Below are 22,331 nucleotides of genomic sequence, written 5' to 3'. Positions count from 1 at the left end.
AGGGAGTACTAAGATCTATCACAAAGGATCATCAAATCATTTGTGAGTCCATTGTTCAGATCATAGACAAATCCAGTGATTGGATCAAAGCAGCAACTATCTACTTTGAATGTGAGAATAGCAGAAGCAGTTCGATTGTTGCTATTGAGTCTATGAAACAAACAATGATAGAGACACAAATAAAATGACTAAACAGATCTCCCCAGTGGAGTCGCCAATTTGTTGTGGGGAAAAATGCCTATGCAGGACGATCCTATCCACCTAAGGTGTGACAGTGCCTTAGCAACAAACAGAGACAGCTATTCTAGTATTCTTCCTTTATAAATTAAGAATGAAGAGAGATAGATGGACTAACCGGTGTCTTCCATTTGTCCCTCGATCCGGTCTCTCTTCTCTTTGAGAGTTCTCAGCTACTTGCCTTCTCGCTCGCTCAGCTTCAACAGGTTTCTGCAAGATCACAAGAAGAGAACACTACACAAGACATGGATTCATATTCATAACTAGTTCAGGATTAGAAATAAACTAAACATACTAATGCAATCATACATCAAAGATACACCAGTATATAGGAGAAACCAAGATAGCTTTATTGATGAATAACAAGGTTCAGGAAGAGATACAACCAAGGAGGCTCCAATCCAGCCTCTCCTTCCCGGCAAATGGAATTCCTATCTTCACCTCCCTTCAAAGCATTAAGCACCCAATGATTCCAATCTCAAACCAACAACAATTCTTTGCAATCACCAAATTCCAGCCTCTAGATCTCATGGAGGAGAGATCCATATATAGATGTTTGGAGAGAGGATGAGTCAGCTTGAGATCTGACTAGTGTCCTCTCCCTCTGTCAGTTCTTGATTCCACTTGGAGGTTCTTGCTTCCACTTGGAGATTTGGAACCTCTTACTCATCATAGTCGAATTCACTGAGGCAAGTGTCATTGAGGAAGATTTTGGAAGCTTCCTGGGTCTTGACACCTTGAGGAATGAACTTGCCACTTGTCAACTCTCGTTCAGCGCACCTGGGTAGTGCTTCTACCTGCGTTGCAGTGCAGGTAGCTAGTGTTGACTTTGACATTCAGCGCAGACAGCTAGTGGAGCCACTGAATTGATCCTGAATTGACTTGTTTTTGAGCAGTTTCTGGTGGAGAACTTCTGTGAATTGCTGTGGTTTGTTAGCCTTGTTCCTCTAGGGGTAGGAACAACATGTTTAGGGACTTTGGATCCCTTAGATTATGGACATTTTATGCTCAATGTTGTAAGGCACAAAAATGTCTATAACAATATGGCACGAGATTGTAACTTAACATGGGCTCTTACACAAGTTAGAACCATGAAAAAGAAGAAAGTTACACAAGTATGGAGAAGGAAGGAAATACAATCCGAAAGTCCCTTGAGTTCTTCAGCAAACAACATGTGTCATTGGCTTAAATTCTGACAATCTAAGCATTTTATAAGAAGACTCTGCCAAGAGGAGATGATGCATACAGTTAGGGGGAGCCTATCATGTCTTAGAAGCACTCCATTGAAGCATATGATCCTGTAACCATTCTTTGGACTGTTGTTGAAGAAATAGGCCAAACAAACATGGCGTTGTTACCACGGAGGTTTATGTCTTAACTCAAGAATTTAATGTGAGAACAGATAAATTATGGACACTAATAGAGGCAGTCTTCAAACAAACAGATACATCTGGATTGGAGTTTGAAGTAAGAGCAGCTACCAGCATATAACAAACTGAAGCATTGTAAAAGGATGCAGATCAACAATTGGATTTAAAAGGCAGTCACAGATTGGATATTTGAATCTGTAGAGATATGTACAAGAACGCAAGGAAAAGATGGCTCATAGGAAGGAGAATGTTGTGCAGTCAAGCATAACTGAAGCTGATAAAGATCACTTAAGGAATATAGCAAAAAACAAGGCACAACCCCTCACATGTTTTGTCCAAATGAAATGATGATTGAATACTAGATGGCAGTAACTTAAGGGGAAGCACAAAGACACAAATAAACTCAGATCTGAAGAAAGACAATCTCAGGAGCAGTTTCTATCTTGATTCGAACTCTGAAGGTCTCTCAATTCTGCCTATGGAGACATCAATATGGATTGAGCATGAAAGCCTGGACTTGGACACCTGTGTATGGCCATTTGCAATCTAAATGAAAGAATTAAAGTAGAGCATCCTGAAGCATTGTTGAAGCCATATAAAGCAGTTCTTAGACATGAAGATGATAAAGCATCAATCCTTCTATCTTGAAGAAGAAGAGCACTATGACAGGGGGAGTCACAGACCCATGAAGATCTACCATTCATGAAGAGTAGAAGAAGTTTGATAGGGGGAGTCCCAGAGCACTCCTTTGCCATTGATGTCAAAGGGGGAGAGAAGAAGAATATTGCCATCAATAACAAAGGGGGAGATTGTTGAACTAGGTTGTCATTGATGTCAATATGGAAATATTCTGGATACTAGAGGATGACATGAAGCCAAGGGGATGCAGAGCAGATTCATGAATAGACAGGAGCAAAGGCCATCAGTATAGCCGAGCCATATATATATATATATATATATATATATATATATATATATATATATATATATATATATATATATATATATATATATATATATATATATATATATATATATATATATATATCATATCTATATGCGGAAACAGACTTATATGCAAGGAGATCTTTGAAAGACACTGCCAAGCCAGAGGAGTAGATGGAGACGAGAAGCCAGAGGAGCCACATTGGACATGACTAAAAGGAGCTGCAGGAGGAGCCACATACATATATATGTATATATATCATATATATAATTATGCCAAAACAGGCATATCAGAGAGGAGCAGATGGAACAAGTGGAGCCAAGAGGAAATGGACCGAGAGGAGCAGATGGAGCAAGAGGAGCAATATATATAGAGCCATTGGTATATGCTAAAGAGGAGGTGCACACAGAGCCATCGGAGGAGCTACAGGAGCAAACAGAGCAAATGGAACAGAGCATATATATATGCCATATATATGCTCCATTAAACGGAACATTGGGCGGACGTGAATTCTTATTAAGATTGGTCCAGACCCATATCGGGTCTGAAACCAATATCGCATTGGAGGAGTGTAGCCTTTCGGAACCGCCGAAGTTTATTCTCCGAAATCCCGGAGCCGAAGTATTATGAAGTGCAGCGGATAAGGATTTCGGGTCCGAAATCAATATCGCATCGGTGGAGTGGAGCATTTCGCAACCACCAAGATGTATGCCCCAACAGACAGGAGCCGAACCATTATAAAGAGGAGCATAAAGTAATGTCGGGTCCGTAAAGGGTTGCAATGGATGCGATATGCGATTTAGCGCTGAGCATCCGATCTGAAAGAATAATGAACGGCGGAGATCTAATTGGAAATCGGCATATCGGAGCAATCACGTCGGAAGGATCGGGGAAGCGATATGTGACATCGCCGATAATTGGAGCCGAAATATTATAAAATAGAGTCTAAAGGTGCGTCGGGTCCGCAGACCCTTTGTATTACAAAACTGCGGATGCGAACCTGCCGAAAAGCCGGACCCGAAATCATTAAGAAGCAGAGTATAGAGGGCCGTCAGTTCCGCAGAACTATTGCATTGCAAGAGGCCGCGATAACCCCGACATCCCGGACACGAAGTCATTTTAGGAACGGATGTAATCGGCATGGAGGGTCCGCAAGGGCGTCGGAGGTTGGAGTTAAGCGTTTATGGAGATCGCCGAACTCCGGACCCGCCGAAATTTATAAAGGCGGAATTATAAAGTTTGAGATCCGCGTGTGTTGATTTGAGCGGTTTTATTGTTGGTTCCGTGTATTGATATATTATATGATATATGTCCGTGGGGGTTTAAGGCATATATATATATAAGGCCTCTGATGGGTGATTAAAGTGCTTGGGCGGTGGCTTCCGATAGTATTAAAAGCACCGATAAAAAGGTGGCTCTGATTCTAAGTAAGTCCAAGGTTTATAGAAGGCACATAGCCTAAGGAAAGCTTTCGATAGACATAAAAGCGACGATAAAAGGGTGGCTCCGATTCTAAAGTGTGGAGGCGAAAATACTGTGAGGAACAGTCCCGATAGTGCGGGAGACAAAATCATGGCGATTATGATGATGATAAGGACGTGGATGTCCGTTACATAATGCCATCCCTGTGTATGCCCACAATCATTGGCAAAGCAGAGCTGTTACAAGTTTTTGAACTTGTGTTCTCTACGGATGACTCGATCCTTGCTCATTGATTCAACGTTTCCTGTGAAAACGAATGGACAGAGGAAGCTATAGCGACAAACAAGCCAACAAGTGAGGAAGCTGAAGCAGGCGAGAAGGAAGCCAAAGAGCCAGCAAGAAAGAGGAAACGAATGGACAAAGACAAGTATGCATAAAACAGTAAACAAAGGACTGCATGTGTGGCGATGGTTGTTGCAAACAAACCAGAATATGAGGTAGCAGAAGCAGTAGAGGTGGTGGAGCATTGTCTGAATTTGCTGGTGAACACTGCAGCGGCTGTTGAACACTGTTAGAGCTATTGTGGGGGTGAAGAACCAGAGTGTGAGGTAGTAAAAGCAGCGGAGGCTGTAGAGGCTGCAGAAGCAGCTGAGGTTATAGAGACAGTAGCATCAGAAAAGGCTATAGGAGACTATGCGTGGGCAGTGTGCAGAGCTGTGAAGACCCATCCATAAGAAGACATGGTTGTCATTGATACTGTAGTTTGGAGACTACAGTGAAGCTGTAAATAGACATAACTTAGCAGAGAAGAGTTCTGAGAGAAGAAGGATTGGATTCCTTGGGGTTGGAGCCTTAAAAGTGAGAAGGATAGGAGTCCTTGAGGCTGGTGTCTTAGAAGTGAGATTGGGTTGGAGCCCAAGAGGTTGGAGCCTCAGAACTAAACAGGATTGAAGTCCCTGGGAGTTGGTGCTCCTAAGTCCAAGATTGGTGTCTTGGCAAAATAGAGTTGCTGCTCTGGAGGTTGGAGCCACACCAAAGTCCAAGTTGAAGCTTGGCAATTGATTATGACCATCTATATATTGTATTTATTTTACTGCACAGTTATATTAATAAAAGCATTTATTCTTGTTGTTCATTTTGTGTTCTGAATATATATGTTTTAACTAGTAAAACAATAGTGGGAAAAAGAAATGTTGATTCACCCCCCCATCAGTATTTCCAACAATTGGTATCAGAGCAGGTTCCTTCATTCAAAGCTTAACATCTTGAAGGTTGACTCTTAGAACACAAATGGTGAGATCAAGGAAGAAAGTCTCCAATCCTCCTAAGGATGTGTCTCCCTCTACTACTAAAATAGAAGACAATGAATTTGAGGAGGCTCCAAGGCTCAATGGGAACTTTAATATATGGGAAGTAAGAATGAGGAATTTCTTACAGACTCAAGGCTTTGAAATCTGGAAATCTGTGATTGATGATAGCAGTATGGATGAAAAATCGAAGGAGTACAATGCAAAAGCAGTAAAGGCAATCTTGAATGGGCTACCTGATTCTGTAAAGAACAATCTAGGAAAATGTTCATTAGCAAAGGGTATATGGGACAAACTTCATGACCTTCACTCAAAAGGAGCATTGACCATGAACATCAATCAAGAAGATAATGGAAATCTAGAAGGAAATCCAGAACCCATCATAGAAGCTGAAAATAAGAATGATGACATCAAGACTGTAGCAGACCAAAAATATGAAGAGAATGAAAAAGACTTCGTAGAAGAACTCCTTGCTCAACTTATGACTGTCATGGAAGAGAATAATAATTTGAAAAAAGAAAATGAGGCACTTAAGAAGATACCTCCAGTTGGTGACCAAGATCAAACAAGGAAGAAAGTTGATCTCATCAAGCTTCAAGTACAAGAAAGGGATGAAGAGCTTTCCAAGCTTAAGAAGGAATATCATAAAGCAAAGAAGTAGGAAGATATCTTGTCAAGTCAACTTGAACAAAGGCACAAGAGTGTGAACAAACTTGAAGAAGAGATTGGTCAGTACAAGGTAGAGGTCTCCTCCCTTAAGTCTCAATTACAAGAAGCCAGGAAACAGGCACAAGGAGTTGAAAAGAGAATGGAGAGCAGTCAAGCAAAGAATGAAGAAATCTTCAAAATGAAGTCAGATGTCATCTCCCTTAAAATAGTAGCAACTGAAGCTACTTGTAGCAACGAAGAAACTGAGGAACAACTTGGAAAGAAGAATAATGAGTGTGAAAGATTGGAAGAAGTGATTGTCCTCCTCAGGAAAAAGGTTGAAGGGTTGAACAAAATCATGAAGAGCTCTCAGGCCTTGGATGACATGCTTAGCTATCACAGATGTCCATCTGATAAATCAAGTCTCGGATATTTAGGTGAATCCTCAAACAAGAATGAACATGCTTTAAACAAAAGAGATGTGAAGAAGCCAGAAATAAATGGTGATGCTCCCAGCTCCAGCAAAGGCAAGGAGAAAAATCAAGGCTACAATAGAACAAATCCTACTCCAAGAAGAAATATTGCTCCAAGAAGAAAACCCACTCAAAGAAGAAATATAGATGATGACAAATATGTGAGAGGCAATGGTTATCATCAAAGGATTTCAAGGCAGCAAGGCTTCAGAAGTACATCAAAGAAACCTCCATCTCCCAGGTACCAAAGTTCATTTTTTGGTTATTGTTATTCCTGTTCAAACTTTGGTCATATGGCAAAAGTCTGTAAAGTATATCATAAAGATAGATGTTGTGGTCCCCAACCATCTCATAGAGATAGATGTTATGGCCTCCGACAACCTCCAAGAAACAATTTTTCAAGAAGAAACCATGAATTCTTATTCATGTACAATGTAGAATGCCTCAAGTGTCATAACATTGGTCATCTGGCATGAGATTGTAACTTAACATGGGCTCTTACACAAGCTAGAACCATGCAAAAGAAGAAAGTTACACAAGTATGGAGAAGGAAGGAAATACAATCCGAAAGTCCCTTGAGTTCTTCAGCAAACAGCATGTGTCATTGGCCTAAATTCTGAAAATCTAAGCATTTTATAAGAAGACTCTGCCAAGAGGAGATGATGCATACAGTTAGGGGGAGCCTATCATGTCTCCGAAGCACTCCATTGAAGCATATGATCCTGTAACCATTCTTTGGACTGTTGTTAAAGAAATAGGGAAAACAAACATGATGCTGTTATCACGGAGGCTTATGTCTTAACTCGGGAATTTAATGTGAGAACAGATAAATTCTGGACACTAATAGAGGCAGTCTTCAAACAAACAGATACATCTGGAATGGAGTTTGAAGTAAGAGCAGCTAGCAGCATATAACAAACTGAAGCATTGTAAAAGGATGCAGATCAGCAATTGGATTTAAAAGGCAGTCACAGATTGGATATTTGAATCTGTAGAGATATGTACAAGAACGCAAGGAAACGATGGCTCATAGGAAGGAGAATGTTGTGTAGTCAAGCATAACTGAAGCTGATACAGATCGCTTAAGGAATATAGCAACAACAAGGCACTACCCCTCACATGTTTTGTCCAAATGCAATGATGACTGAATACTAGATGGCAGTAACATAAGGGGAAGCACAAAGACACAAATAAAATCATATCTGAAGAAAGACAATCTCAGGAGAAGTTTCTATCTTGATTCGAACTTTGAAGGTCTCTCAATTCTGCCTATGGAGACATCAATATGGATTGAGCATGAAAGCCTGGACTTGGACACCTGTGTATGGCCTTTTGCAATCTGAATGAAAGCATTAAAGTAGAGCATCCTGAAGCATTGTTGAAGCCATGATAAAGCAGTTCTGAGACATGAAGATGATAAAGCATCAATCCTTCTATCTTGAAGAAGAAGATCACTATGACACGGGGAGTCACGGACCCATGAAGATCTATCATTCATGAAGAACAGAAGCAGTTTGATAGGGGGAGTCTCAGAGCACTCCTTTGCCATTGATGTCAAAGGGGGAGAGAAGAAGAATATTGCCATCAATAACAAAGGGGGAGATTTTTTAGCTAGGTTGTCATTGATGTCAATATGGCAATATTCTGGATACTAGAGGATGACATGAAGCCAAGGGGATGCAGAGCAGATTCATGAAGAGACAGGAGCAAAGGCTATCAGTATAGCCGAGCCATATATATATATCATATATATATGCGGGAACAGACTTATATGCAAGGATGTCTTTGAAAGACACTGCCTAGCCCTAGGAGTAGATGGAGACGAGAAGCCAGAGGAGCCACATCGGACATGACTAAAAGGAGCTGCAGGAGGAGCCACATACATATATATGTATATATATCATATATATAATTATGCCAAAACATGCATATCAGAGAGGCGCAGATGGAACAAGAGGAGCCAAGAGGAAATGGACCGAGAGGAGCAGATGGAGCAAGAGGAGCCAAGAGGAGCAATATATATAGAGCCATTGGTATATGCCAAAGAGGAGGTGCACACAGAGCCATTGGAGGAGCTACATGAGAAAACAGAGAAAATGGAACAGAGCATATATATATTCCATATATATGCTCCATTAAACGGAACATTGGGCGGACGTGAATTCTTATTAAGATTGGTCCAGACCCATATCGGGTCCGAAACCAATATCGCATTGGAGGAGTGGAGCCTTTCGGAATCGCCGAAGTGTATGCTCCGACATCTCGGAGCCGAAGTATTATGAAGTGCAGCGGATAAGGATTTTGGGTTCGAAATCAATATCGCATCGGAGGTGTGGAGCATTTCGCAACCACCGAAATGTACGCCCCAACAGACCGGAGCCAAACCATTATAAAGGGGAGCATAAAGTAATGTCGGGTCCGTAAAGGCTTGCGATGGATGCGATATGCGATTTAGCACTGACCGTCCGATCTGAAAGAATAATGAATGGCAGAGATCTAATCGGCAATCGGTATATCGGAGCGATCGCGTCGGAAGGATCGGGGGAAGCGATATGTCACATCATCGATAATTGGAGCCAAAATATTATAAAACAGAGCCTAAAGGTGTGTCGGGTGCACAGACCCTTTGTATTACAAAACTGCCATTGCGAACTTGCCGAAACGACGGACCCGAAATCATTAAGAAGCATAGTATAGAGGGCCATCGGGTCCGCAGAACTATCGCATCACAAGAGGCCGCGATAAACCCGACATCCCGGACCCGAAGTCATTTTAGGAAGGGATGTAATCAGCATATCGGGTCCGCAAGGGCGTCAGAGGTTGGAGTTAAGCGTTTATGGAGATCGCCGAACTCCGGACCCGCCGAAATTTATAAAGGCTGAATTATAAAGTTTAAGATCCGCGTGTGTTGATTTGAGCGGTTTTATTGTTGGTTCCGTGTATTGACATATTATATGATATATGTCCACGGGGGTTTAAGGCATATATATATATATATATATATATATATATATATCTATATATATATATATATATATATATATATATATATATATATATATATATATATATATATATATATATATATAAGGCCTCTGATGGGTGATTAAAGTGCTCGGGTGGTGGCTTCCGATAGTATTAAAAGCACCTATAAAAAGGTGGCTCTGATTCTAAGTAAGTCTAAGGTTTATAGAAGGCACATAGCCTAAGGAAAGATTTCGATAGACATAAAAGCGGCGATAAAAGGGTGGCTCCGATTCTAAAGTGTGGAGGTGAAAAAACTGTGAGGAACAGTCCCGATAGTGCGAAAGACCAAATCATGGCGATTATGATGATGATAAGGACATGGTTGTCCGTTAAATAATGCCATCCCTGTGTATGCCCACAATCATTGGCAAAGCAGAGCTCTTACAAGTTTTTGAACTTGTGTTCTCTACGGATGACTCGATTGTTGCTCATTGATTCAACGTGTCCTGTGAAAACGAATGGACAGAGGAAGCTACAACGACAAACAAGCCAAAAAGTGAGGAAGCTGAAGCAGGCGAGAAGGAAGCCGAAGAGCCAGCAAGAAAGAGGAAACGAATGGACAAAGACAAGTATGCATAAAACAGTAAACAGAGGACTGCATGTGTGGCGATGGTTGTTGCAAACAAACCAGAATATGAGGTAGCAGAAGCAGCAGAGGTGGTGGAACATTGTTTGAATTTGCTGGTGAACACTGCTGCGGTTGTTGAACACTGTTAGAGCTGTTGTGGGGATGAAGAACCAGAGTGTGAGGTAGTAAAAGCAGCGGAGGTTGTAGAGGCTGCAGAAGCAGCTGAGGTTATAGAGACAGTAGCAGCAGAAAAGGCTATAGGAGACTATGCGTGGGCAGTGTGCAAAGCTGTGAAGACCCATCCATAAGAAGACATGGTTGTCATTGATATTGTAGTTTGGAGACTACAGTGAAGTTGTAAATAGACAGAACTTAGCATAGAAGAGTTCTGAGAGCAGAAGGATTGGAGTCCTTGGGGTTGGAGCCTTAAAAGTGAGAAGGATAGGAGTCCTTGAGGCTGGTGTCTCAGAAGTGAGATTGGGTTAAAGCCCAAGAGGTTGGAGCCTCAGAACTGAACAGGATTGAAGTCTCTGGGAGTTGGTGCTCCTAAGTCCAAGATTGGTGTCTTGGCAAAATAGAGTTGGTGCTCTGGAGGTTGGAGCCTCACCAAAGTCCAAGTTGAAGCTTGGCAATTGATTATGACCATCTATATATTGTATTTATTTTACTACACAGTTATATTAATAAAATCATTTATTCTTGTTGTTCATTTTGTGTTCTGAATATATATGTTTTAACTAGTAAAACAATAGTGGGAAAAAGAAATACTGATTCACCCGCCCTCTCAGTATTTCCAAAAATTGGTATCAGAGCGGGTTCCTTCATTCAAAGCTTAACAGCTTGAAGGTTGACTCTTAGAACACAAATGGCGAGATCAAGGAAGAAAGTCTCCAATCCTCCTAAGGATGTGTCTCCCTCTACTACTAAAATAGAAGACAATGAATTTGAGGAGGCTCCAAGGTTCAATGGGAACTTTAATATATGGGAAGTAAGAATGAGGAATTTCTTACAAACTCAAGGCTTTGAAATCTGGAAATCTGTGATTGATGGTAGCAGTATGGATGAAAAATCCAAGGAGTACAATGCAAAAGCAGTAAAGGAAATCTTGAATGGGCTACCTGATTCTGTAAATAACAATCTAGGAAAATGTTCATTAGCAAAGGGTATATGGGACAAACTTCATGACCTTCACTCAAAAGGAGCATTGACCATGAACATCAATCAAGAAGATAATGGAAATCTAGAAGGAAATCCATAACCCATCATAGAAGCTGAAAATAAGAATGATGACATCAAGACTGTAGCAGACCAAAAAGATGAAGAGAATGAAAAAGACTTCGTAGAATAACTCCTTGCTCAACTTATGACTGTCATGGAAGAGAATAATAATTTGAAAAAAGAAAATGAGGCACTTAAGAAGATACCTCCAGTTGGTGACCAAGATCAAACAAGGAAGAAAGTTGATCTCATCAAGCTTCAAGTACAAGAAAGGGATGAAGAGCTTGCCAAGCTTAAGAAGGAATATCATAAAGCAAAGAAGCAGGAAGATATCTTGTCAAGTCAACTTGAACAAAGGAACAAGAGTGTGAAAAAACTTGAAGAAGAGATTGGTGAGTACAAGGTAGAGGTCTCCTCCCTTAAGTCTCAATTACAAGAAGCCAAGAAATAGGCACAAGGAGCTGAAAAGAGAATGGAGAGCAGTCAAGCAAAGAATGAAGAAATCTTCAAAATGAAGTCAGATGTCATCTCCCTTAAAATAGTAGCAGCTGAAGCTACACATAGCAAGGAAGAAACTGAGGAACAACTTGGAAAGAAGAATAATGAGTGTGAAAGATTGGAAGAAGAGATTGTCCTCCTCAGGAAAAAGGTTGAAGGGATGAAAAAAATCATGAAGAGCTCTCAGGCCTTGGATGACATGCTCAGCTATCACAGATGTCCATCTGATAAATCAGGTCTCGGATATTTAGGTGAATCCTCAAACAAGAATGAACATGCTTTAAACAAAAGAGATGTGAAGAAGCCAGAAAGAAATGGTGATGCTCCCAGCTCCAGCAAAGGCAAGGAGAAAAATCAAGGCTACAATAGAACAAATCCTACTCCAAGAAGAAATCCTGCTCCAAGAAGAAAACTCGCTCAAAGAAGAAATATAGATGATGACAAAGATGCGAGAGGCAATGGTTATCATCAAAGGATCTCAAGGCAGCAAGGCTTCAGAAGTACATCAAAGAAACCTCCATCTCCCAGGTACCAAAGTTCATTTTTTGGTTATTGTTATTCCTGTTCAAACTTTGGTCATATGGCAAAAGACTGTAAAGTATATCATAAAGATAGATGTTGTGGTCCCCAACCATCTCATAGAGATAGATGTTATAGCCTCCGACAACCTCCAAGAAACAATTTTGCAAGAAGAAACCATGAATTCTTATTCATGTACAATGTAGAATGCCTCAAGTGTCATAACATTGGTCATATGGCATGAGATTGTAACTTAACATGGGCTCTTACACAAGCTAGAACCATGCAAAAGAAGAAATTTACACAAGTATGGAGAAGGAAGGAAATACAATCCGAAAGTCCCTTGAGTTCTTCAGCAAACAGCATGTGTCATTGGCCTAAATTCTGACAATCTAAGCATTTTATAAGAAGACTCTGCCAAGAGGAGATGATGCATACAGTTAGGGGGAGCCTATCATGTCTCAGAAGCACTCCATTGAAGCATATGATCCTGTAACCATTCTTTGGACTGTTGTTAAAGAAATAGGGCAAACAAACATGGTGCTGTTATCACAGAGGTTTATGTCTTAACTCAGGAATTTAATGTGAGAACAGATAAATTCTGGACACTAATAGAGGCAGTCTTCAAACAAACAGATACATCTGGAATGGAGTTTGAAGTAAGAGCAGCTAGCAGCATATAACAAACTGAAGCATTGTAAAAGGATGCAGATCAACAATTGGATTTAAAAGGCAGTCACAGATTGGATATTTGAATCTGTAGAGATATGTACAAGAACGCAAGGAAAATATGGCTCATAGGAAGGAGAATGTTGTGTAGTCAAGCATAACTGAAGCTGATACAGATCACTTAAGGAATATAGCAACAACAAGGCACAACCCCTCACATGTTTTGTCCAAATGCAATGATGATTGAATACTAGATGGCAGTAACTTAAGGGGAAGCAAAAAGACACAAATAAACTCAGATCTGAAGAAAGACAATCTCAGGAGTAGTTTCTATCTTGATTCGAACTCTGAAGGTCTCTCAATTCTGCCTATGGAGACATCAATATGGATTGAGCATGAAAGCCTGGACTTGGACACCTGTGTATGGCCATTTGCAATCTGAATGAAAGCATTAAAGTAGAGCATCCTGAAGCATTGTTGAAGCCATGATAAAGCAGTTCTGAGACATGAAGATGATAAAGCATCAATCCTTCTATCTTGAAGAAGAAGAGCACTATGACAGGGGGAGTCACAGACCCATGAAGATCTACCATTCATGAAGAACAAAAGTAGTTTGATAGGGGGAGTCCCAGAGCACTCCTTTTCCATTGATGTCAAAGGGGGAGAGAAGAAGAATATTGCCATCAATAACAAAGGGGGAGATTGTTGAACTAGGTTGTCATTGATGTCAATATGGCAATATTCTGGATACTAGAGTATGACATGAAGCCAAGGGGATGCAGAGCATATTCATGAAGAGACAGGAGCAAAGGCCATCAGTATAGCCGAGCCATATATATATATATATCATAAATATATGCGGAAAAAGACTCATATGCAAGGAGGTCTTTGAAAGACACTGCCGAGCTAGAGGAGTAGATGGAGATGAGAAGCCAGAGGAGCCACATTGGACATGACTAAAAGGAGCTACAGGAGGAGCCACATACATATATATGTATATATATCATATATATAATTATGCCAAAACAGGCATATCAGAGAGGAGCAGATGGAACAAGAGGAGCCAAGAGGGAATGGACCGAGAGGAGCAGATGGATCAAGAGGAGCCAAGAGGAGAAATATATATAGAGCCATCGGTATATGCCAAAGAGGAGGTGCACACAGAGCCATCGGAGGAGCTACAGGAGCAAACAGAGAAAATGGAACAGAGCATATATATATATGCCATATATATGCTCCATTAAACGGAACATTGGGCAGACGTGAATTCTTATTAAGATTGGTCCAGACCCATATCGGGTCTGAAACCAATATTGCATCAGAGGAGTGGAGCCTTTCGGAACCGCCGAAGTGTATGCTCCGAAATCCCGGAGCCGAAGTATTATGAAGTGTAGCGGATAAGGATTTCGGGTTCGAAATCAATATCGCATCGGAGGAGTGGAGCATTTCGCAACCACCGAAATGTATGCCCCAACAGACCGAAGCCGAACCATTATAAAGGGGAGCACAAAGTAATGTCGGGTCCGTAAAGGCTTGCGATGGATGCGATATGCGATTTAGCGCTGACCGTCCTATCTGAAAGAATAATGAATGGTGGAGATCTAATTGGCAATCGGCATATCGGAGCGATCGCGTCGGAAGGATTGGGGGAAGCGATATGTGACATCGCCAATAATTGGAGGCGAAATATTATAAAACAGAGCCTAAAGGTGCGTCGGGTCTGCAGACACTTTGTATTACAAAACTGCCGATGCGAACCTGCCGAAAAGCCGGATCCAAAATCATTAAAAAGCAGAGTATAGAGGGTCGTCGGGTCCGCAGAACTATCGCATCGCAAGAGGCCGCGATAACCCCGACATCCCGGACCCGAAGTCATTTTAGGAAGGGATGTAATCGGCATATCGGGTCCGCAAGGTCGTCGGAGGTTGGAGTTAAGCATTTATTGGAGATCGCCGAACTCCGGACCCGCCGAAATTTATAAAGGCGGAATTATAAAGTTTGAGATCCGTGTGTGTTGATTTGAGCAGTTTTATTGTTGTTTCCGTGTATTGATATATTATATGATATATGTCCGCGGGGGTTTAAAGCATATATATATATATATATATATATATATATATATATATATATATATATATATATATATATATATATATATAAGGCCTCTGATGGATGATTAAAGTGCTCGGGCGGTGGCTTCCGATAGTATTAAAAGCACCGATAAAAAGGTGGCTCTGATTCTAAGTAAGTCCAAGGTTTATAGAAGGCACATAACATAAGGAAAGCTTTCGATAGACATAAAAGCGACGATGAAAGGGCGGTTCTGATTCTAAAGTGTCGAGGTGAAAATAATGTGAGGAACAGTCCCGATAGTGCGGGAGACCAAATCATGGCGATTATGATGATGATAAGGACGTGGCTGTCTGTTAAATAATGCCATCCCTGTGTATGCCCACAATCATTGGCAAAGCAGAGCTGTTACAAGTTTTTGAACTTGTGTTCTCTATGGATGACGCGATCCTTGCTCATTGATTCAATGTGTCCTGTGAAAACTAATGGACAGAGGAAGCTACAGCGACAAACAAGCCAACAAGTGAGGAAGCTGAAGCAGGCGAGAAGGAAGCCGAAGAGCCAACAAGAAAGAGGAAACAAATGGACAAAGACAGGTATGCATAAAACAATAAACAGAGGACTGCATGTGTGGCGATGGTTGTTGCAAACAAACAAAAATATGAGGTAGCCGAAGCAACAGAGGTGGTGGAGCATTGTTTGAATTTGCTGGTGAACACTGCTGTGGCTATTGAACACTGTTAGAGCTGTTCTTGGGGTGAAGAACCAGAGTGTGAGGTAGTAAAAGCAGCGGAGGCTGCAGAAGCAGCTGAGGTTATAGAGACATCAGCAGCAGAAAAGGCTATTGGAGACTATGCATGGGCAGTGTGCAGAGATGTGAAGACCCATCCATAAGAAGACATGGTTGTCATTGATACTGTAGTTTGGAGACTATAGTGAAGCTGTAAATAGATAGAACTTAGCAGAGAAGAGTTCTGAGAGCAGAAGGATTGGATTCCTTGGGATTGGAGCCTTAAAAGTGAGAAGGATAGGATTCCTTGAGGCTGGTGTCTCAGAAGTGAGATTGGGTTGGAGCCCAAGAGGTTGGAGCCTCAGAACTGAACAGGATTGAAGTCCCTGGGAGTTGGTGCTCCTAAGTCCAAGATTGGTGTCTTGGAAAAATAGAGTTGGTGCTCTGGAGGTTGGAGCCTCACCAAAGTCCAAGTTGAAGCTTGGCAATTGATTATGACCATCTATATATTGTATTTATTTTACTGCACAGTTATATTAATAAAAGCATTTATTCTTGCTGTTCATTTTGTGTTATGAATATATATGTTTTAATTAGTAAAACAATAGTGGGAAAAAGAAATACTGATTCACCCCCCTCTCAGTATTTCCAACAATGATTACATATATATATCTTGCATTCAATGTTTTTACAGGTTCCAACCGGGCTCTCCACAAGATGATCCTCGAAATGATAAAGTACTTCACTCTTCCTAAATTATAAATGAAATCCTCATCTACTACAGAATTCGCACTTTAGGGGGCAATCTGTTACACAAAAATATCGTCACCATGATTATTTTCAGTCAGTATGGGTCTATCATCACTTGTACTATCCTCCTAAGCAAGTCTCAGACCTCAGCTCTTCAAGTCAAGCTTTGAAAATGAGAGAAAGACATTAAAAATCAATGAAACTCTGGTTCCGCACTTTCTCTCATTGTCACCTGCGGTCCCGCACCTTCTGTTTACAAAAACTGCGGATCTGCCCGCTCTGTCCCTAAAGGTGTGGGTGCAGACCCCTGTGAAAGTCAAAAGGCGCAAGTTTTATCTTAAAAAATTCACTTTGGGTTAATTCTAGAGGATTCTAAAAGGAATTTTGACGTGGATTGTTCGCTCTGAGGTGGTTCATGCATCTCAAAAGAGAAGGAGCTAATCTCTTGATGAGAGGAGCTATCCCTTTGAAGGAGGGCTTTATCCCTTTGAAGGAGGACCTAGTAACCTCCCTCCATTGCACTATAAATTCAGGCATTGGGCTGGTTGCTGGGGAGGTTAGAAGCTGAAAATTTTTGAGGGTAAATGCTAGTGAAATCAACACTTCCTAGTTGAGCTTAAGAGGAGAGATCACATACCTTTTTGGCTTCATTGGGGAGTGAGTGAAACTTGTCAAAGTAGAGGAGACTTCTTGCTGGACCCTGGGAGGAGCTTGGACAGCGTCAAGGCATAGGTTGTAAATTTCTTCTTCTTTTGAATTAATACAATCAAACTCATTTTTCTCAACAAGTATCTCATGTTATTTGCTTCATGGACTTCTTGACTTTCATGTTAAATATGTTTTATGATATTGGCTTTTCAGGTGCTATTTAATTTGTTTGCCTTGTTTGTGTTTGCAGATTCGCAATAAAGGAGCTCATTTGGATTGAAGGAGCGAGGGCATCCACAAACTTGCGTTGGACCTAAGGTAGGCCCTAAAAACACTTGTTTGCCTTTGTTTATAAAAGAATATTTAGGGAAAGATAGTGTTTGGTTGGTTTGCTTGTCATTAGGTCTTCTTTAGATTCTAGGAAGGTATATCTTGTCCGCAAGATCGACTTATTCCGTGTGACAAAATGGCGACTCCACTGGGGATCGAACCCAGAATCTCTAGTTTCGAAGAATCCCCGCCGAGTGAGGGTTACATGTAATAAAATCGATACCCCATTTGGCAAAAGGACCAACGACAATTATAGGGTGGAGAGGAGCAAGTGGAGTGCACATCTTTCGATCACAAATTTGGCAGTTGTGGCATTTTCGGGCCGCCGTAATACAATCTTTAAATAAAGACGACCAGAAGTAGACAACGCGCAATATCTTCTGGGCTGTGGCATACCCAGACATATGACCGCCACACGCTCCAGAGTGACAGTCATTTAGAACCCTTTCAGCTTCCTCGTGAGTTAAGCAACATCGAAACACAGAGTCCGCCCCACGGCGATAAAGAGTATCTCTAATAATCCTGAATTGTTGGGACTGGAATCGAATTTTTCGACGTTCTGACCTTGAAATTTCTGGCCGAAAGGATTGGGTCTGGAGATAAATGATGATATCCCCATACCACGGATCTAAAGTACTGATTAGAAACAAGGATTCGTCTGCAATGGGCTCCTCCGCCACAGTTTCCGTGTCAACACGCGGGAAGTCGCACATTAACTCCGCAAAAACTAAAGATTTCTTAGACTTGGATTTTTCAAATTCCAAGTCGAACTCCTGCAGGATAACAATCCATTTAGAGTAATTTCCCCCTAGCAATTGCTTGGTCAAAATGTAGATCATAGGGTTGCAATCTGAAATTACTGTAGTTTTACGTAGTAAAATGTAGTGACGAAAACGTTGGACAGCTTGAACAGCTGCCAATGCCAATTTCTCCACATGTGAGTATTTTAGCTCAGTTGGATTTAAAGTTCGACTAAGGTAATATATTACATGTCCAGTTCCGAATTCATCTCCCTGAACTAAGACCATTCCAATGGTGGAATGAGAGGCGGCGAGATACAAGAAGTAATTCTGGTTGTAGTTGGGAGGATGCAATAACGGTGCATGGGTCAACGCGTGTTTAAGTGCATCAAAAGATTTCTGAGCTATCTCATCCCAATAGAATGGAGTATTCTGTTTGACAAACCGGGTAAAACCCTTTGTAACTTCGGCATAGTTAGGAATGAATCGTCGTAAAAATTTTTCTTTCCCTTGCAAACTTTGGAGTTGGCGAAGACTTGAAGGAGGAGGCAATTTGACGATAGCTTCGACCTTCGAGGGATCGACGCGAATGCCGGCTTTCAAAACTACAAACCCCAGTAATCGACCCGTTTCTATACAGAAGACACATTTGTGTGGGTTCAACCGAATCCGATAATGCCTACACCTCATAAAGATTACTCGTAAATGGATGAGGTGATCACCTCGATGTAATGAATGAGCAGGCAAGTCATCAAGATACGGTTGCACAATGTGCTTGATGTCATGAAACGCATAAGACATGGCCCTTTTTATAAGTTTTTTGAGTAAATAAATTGCAAATTTGTTTATGTTTCACTTTGGAAAGGTATTTTTGCGACATTTTTATCCATTTCAAACACTTATGAGTAATGTTTGTGTTTTTGTGCAGGATAACGGATTATTCAGGAGAAATCTATCATTTTCGACGAAAAAACATTTAGAGTCACCTTTAAGCTCTTTTCAGACTCCTAAAACATGAAAAGATCGCCCAGTTTTTCTTTTAAACTCGTTAAAACAGAATTAAAAGATGGTCCACTTACAACTCTTTTCCGACCGTAGAAACATGAAAAGATTGCCGGATTTTTGTCGTTTCAAATTCGATATTGGTTATAAAACGACGTGTCGTTGATCGCTTTTTTACTTTTTCGGATCAAGGACACTAATTACAAAAAGTACTCCTTGGTCGTAAAAGATCAAGCGGTTCTCTCAAGTATTATTTTATACTTTTTCGGGCTTGGGGGACACAAACTTACGAAAAAGGTCAACCCTGGAGTTTTCTTAAGTTTTTTCAGACTCTCTAAAATTGAAAAACGTCGAGTTTCTCCTATACTGGACTCGTTAAAAATTCACAGTAAAGGACCTGCTCAATTACAAACAGGAACGAACCACTCCTTCTTAGGGTTCGAATTTAAACTAAGTTGGACTCATCCGAAGGATGAGCTTATAATCAAGCAAATGTTATCCTCCTCAAGCTTGTCAAAAATAAAGAGGTACTTGCCAGAAATGGTGGGGGAAAAAAGAGAAAAATGAGCCTGTTCGTCATACTTTGTAACCACTCTTGAACACGACACTTTTATTCACCTGGGTTGGGAAATCCTTTGCCTAATAGTTGATCAAACCACATTGAAAGTCTTCAGCCGGTTTCTGGGTATTAACTTTGGGTCAATTGTCACCAAACCATTTGTCGTGTCATTATGTGTTCAGGAGGTCACTTCCAATAAGCCATTCATCTGCAAAATATCTGTCATCCATCTTGACCATCCCTAAGTTAGTCCTTGCAACTAAATTTCTTCGACTTGATCTATGATTTCGTGTTGTGGGCTTGCCTACGACGGATCACTTTCTATCGACTTCAGCTCATTATCTAGAAAGATGATCTAGAAATCGACAATACCTTGGGATATGCATGCCTCAATGGCAGGTTTCTTGCCTTTGACGACAGGTTGCATCATTGACTTTCGATCAAACGATTCCGTGACATGTTCGACATCAACACATTTATTCACATTTCATGGATTGTACTAGGTACTTTGAGAGCCATTGACATCACTGGTGGTTTCTCTCACACTTGTTAACAGTTTACATCATTGACTAGTAATCAAGTGGTTTCTACCATGTTCGACATCAACACATTCATTTGCATGGATAGAATCATACTGTTTCGGGAAGTAGAAATGAAGACCCTGGATCTAGTTTCCACAATCGAGGCTGCGAGGAATTTTGTATTCATTATATAATGGACTATTCATAAACAGATGGCTGCGTCCATACTGTGTCCACATGAGTCTATACTTGTGATGTTTTACAAGATCATTCCTGTATGAGAGCAGTAGTTAGTTTTCTAGTCAGTTTTGATCTAGGTATGGGAATGCCTACCTCAGCGATGATATGATCTCATATATATATCTTGCATTGAATGTTTTTACAGAGTCCAACCGGGCTCTCCACAAGATGATCATCGAAATGATAAAGTACTTCACTCTTCCTAAATGATAAATGAAATCCTCATCTACTATAGACTTCACACTTTAGGGGGCAATCTGTTACACAAAAATATCATCACCATGATTATTTGCAGTCAGTATGGGTCTATCATCACTTGTACTATCCTCCTAAGAAAGTCTCAGACCTTAGCTCTTCAAGTCAAGCTTTGAAAATGAGAGAAAGACATTAAAAATCAATGAAACTCTAGTTCAGCACTTTCTCTCATTGTCACCTGCGGTCCCGCACCTTCTGTTTACAAAAAATGCGGACCTTCCCGCTTTGTCCCTAAAGGTGTGGGTACAGACCCCTGTGAAAGTCAAAAGGCACAAGTTTTATCTTAAAAAACTCACTTTGGTTTAATTCTAGAGGATTCTAGAAGGAATTTTGACGTGGATTGTTCGCTCTTAGGTGGTTCATGCATCCCAAAAGAGAAGGAGCTAATCCCTTGATGAGAGGAGCTATCCCTTTGAAGGAGGGCTTTATCCCTTTGAAGGAGGACCTAGTAACCTCCCTCCATTGCACTATAAATTCAGGCATTGGGCTGGTTGCTGGGGAGGTTAGAAGCTGAAAATTTTTGAGGGTAAATGCTGGTGAAATCAAGACTTCCTAGTTGAGCTTAAGAGGAGAGATCACATACCTTTTTGGCTTCATTGGGGAGTGAGTGAAACTTGTCAAAGTAGAGGAGACTTCTTGCTGGACCCTGGGAGGAGCTTGTATAGCGTCAAGGCACAGGTTGTAAAGTTCTTCTTCTTTTTAATTAATACAATCAAACTCATTTTTCTGAACAAGTATCTCATGTTATTTGTTTCATGGACTCCTTGACTTTCATGTTAAATATGTTTTAAGATATTGGCTTTTCAGGTGCTATTTAATTTGTTTTCCTTGTTTGTGTTTGCAGATTCGCGACAAAGAAGCTCATTTGGATCGAAGGAGCGAGGGCATCCACAAACTTGCGTTGGACCTAAGGTAGGCCCTAAAAACACTTGTTTGCCTTTGTTTATAAAAGCATATTTAGAGAAAGATAGTGTTTGGTTGGTTTGCTTGTCATTAGGTCTTCTTTAGATTCTAGGAAGGTCTATCTTGTCGGCAAGATCGACTTATTCCATGTGACAATACCTGTTCAAAAAGAATGGGAATCAGCCATTTGAGCTTGCTTATCATGGACAATTCAACGATTCCTGACCAAATAACGACAAACCTATTACTGGAAGTGACTTAAGGCAAGCTTTGGGTTGAGTCCTGAGTGACCAATGGATAAATTTTGCACCAAAGCCAAGTGTTGGATGCAGCATTAAGTGGCACCCGAGTGAAAACGTGTAAATGTTGTCTTCCTCATGACTCCGGTTAATAAATATTCTCGATCCCTACATCTGCAATTTCGTCTTTTTAGGCTACAGAAAACGATGAATTCATACGCCATCAACCCTCCATATGCCATTTTGCGTTTTGGTTTACGTTTGGTTTTCCATTTGTTTTGGGTTTCTTTTCCATTTTTATATTAAATTTGTTTTGTATTGTATTTATTTTTATTTTTATTTGTTTTGATTTATATTTATATATTTTCAGTTAATGTTTGATTTGTTTTTATTTTTATTTGTATATTTTTAGTTATAATTTCTTAATGTTTGATTTGTTTTG

General features: G+C 40.6%; 1 pseudogene; it reads left to right on the top strand.

Annotated features, from left to right (window-relative positions):
- Positions 1–22,013, top strand: part of LOC149198951 (uncharacterized) — a 44,341-nt pseudogene extending 22,328 nt beyond the window's left edge.
- Positions 22,014–22,331: the final 318 nt, after the last annotated feature.

This window comes from Pinus tabuliformis, chromosome 2_1 (assembly GCF_031772625.1).
Source record: "Pinus tabuliformis cultivar Carrire ecotype Pingquan chromosome 2_1, CPIR1, whole genome shotgun sequence".
NCBI lineage: Eukaryota > Viridiplantae > Streptophyta > Pinopsida > Pinales > Pinaceae > Pinus > Pinus tabuliformis.
This window is presented reverse-complemented; position numbering and strand designations above follow the sequence as displayed.